The sequence below is a fragment of the Propithecus coquereli genome, unplaced genomic scaffold (genome assembly GCF_000956105.1).
Source record: "Propithecus coquereli isolate 6110/MARCELLA unplaced genomic scaffold, Pcoq_1.0 Scaffold276, whole genome shotgun sequence".
NCBI lineage: Eukaryota > Metazoa > Chordata > Mammalia > Primates > Indriidae > Propithecus > Propithecus coquereli.
This window is the reverse complement of record NW_012148352.1, coordinates 724,435-725,478: the sequence shown is the minus strand read 5'-3', so window position 1 is coordinate 725,478 and position 1,044 is coordinate 724,435.

Here is a 1,044-nt window from a genome sequence, read left to right as displayed (position 1 = left end):
GCATAAGTAAAAAAGGGATATATGAATAGAATTTAAAATATGTAACTATTCAATTTGTTAAAATATCTATAAATTCCTAACTTTCAACATCTGTGACATCTTAAAATTTTCGTTGAGTGGATACTCAGATGAATAATTGGAAGTACTGACACTCCTATGACTTGAGTAGGAACAATAGTGGCTTTGAGGCAACACACTGAGGGGGCTACGTTTTTTTTTTTTTTTAATACTGCTCATTGAGACTCTAGTCTTACAATCTTTTATGTTATTATGTGTTTGCTATGTCTCTATTTTTCCAGTAAGCTTGAGGAGCAATCTTTCATCTTTGTTCATTGTATCCCTCTATGGTGCTTAGAGCACTGATGAGCACATCATAGACGTTGAATGTAGATTAGCTAAATTCAGTTGAAAGTGACTTATAATAGTTCGTTCTAGTTCATGATTTATGGGGAATATAGCTTTGAAAATACTGTTTTGTCTTAGTACAAAGCCCTTTGTTTCATGAGAATCACAGTGTTGGAAGACATCTTAGCTCTTTGAATCTAACTTCCATTCAGTTCTCCTGCCATAATTTTCTCATCAAACTATAAACAAAGCCTATATTTGGACACCTGCTTCATGACTTTACACAAACTTTTCAGGTTGTCCATTCTACACTAGAAATAATGTTGTTAGAAATGCTTTATATTTAACTATTTACCAGAAGCTTTTACCATTTGGTCCTAAGTTGCAGGCTTGAGAATGCATTAAGTATAGATATTTTTCAACAGTAGCATTTTAGAATTTTCTATTGATCAGGACCCATGTTAATAAATGGACAGGGATTCTGAGATGAATAGAGTTGCCTCAACTCTGGAAAGTGTTTGTAGTAAATAAAGTGAAAATGCCATATATGTACATATATACACACAAATGTGTATATGTATATGTATGTATACACACACATACAAGTATATATAAGCATACATGTGTATAAATGTGTATGTAAATATATATCATGCATACACATGCATATATATTTTTTAGGTTATAAAATAATTACAT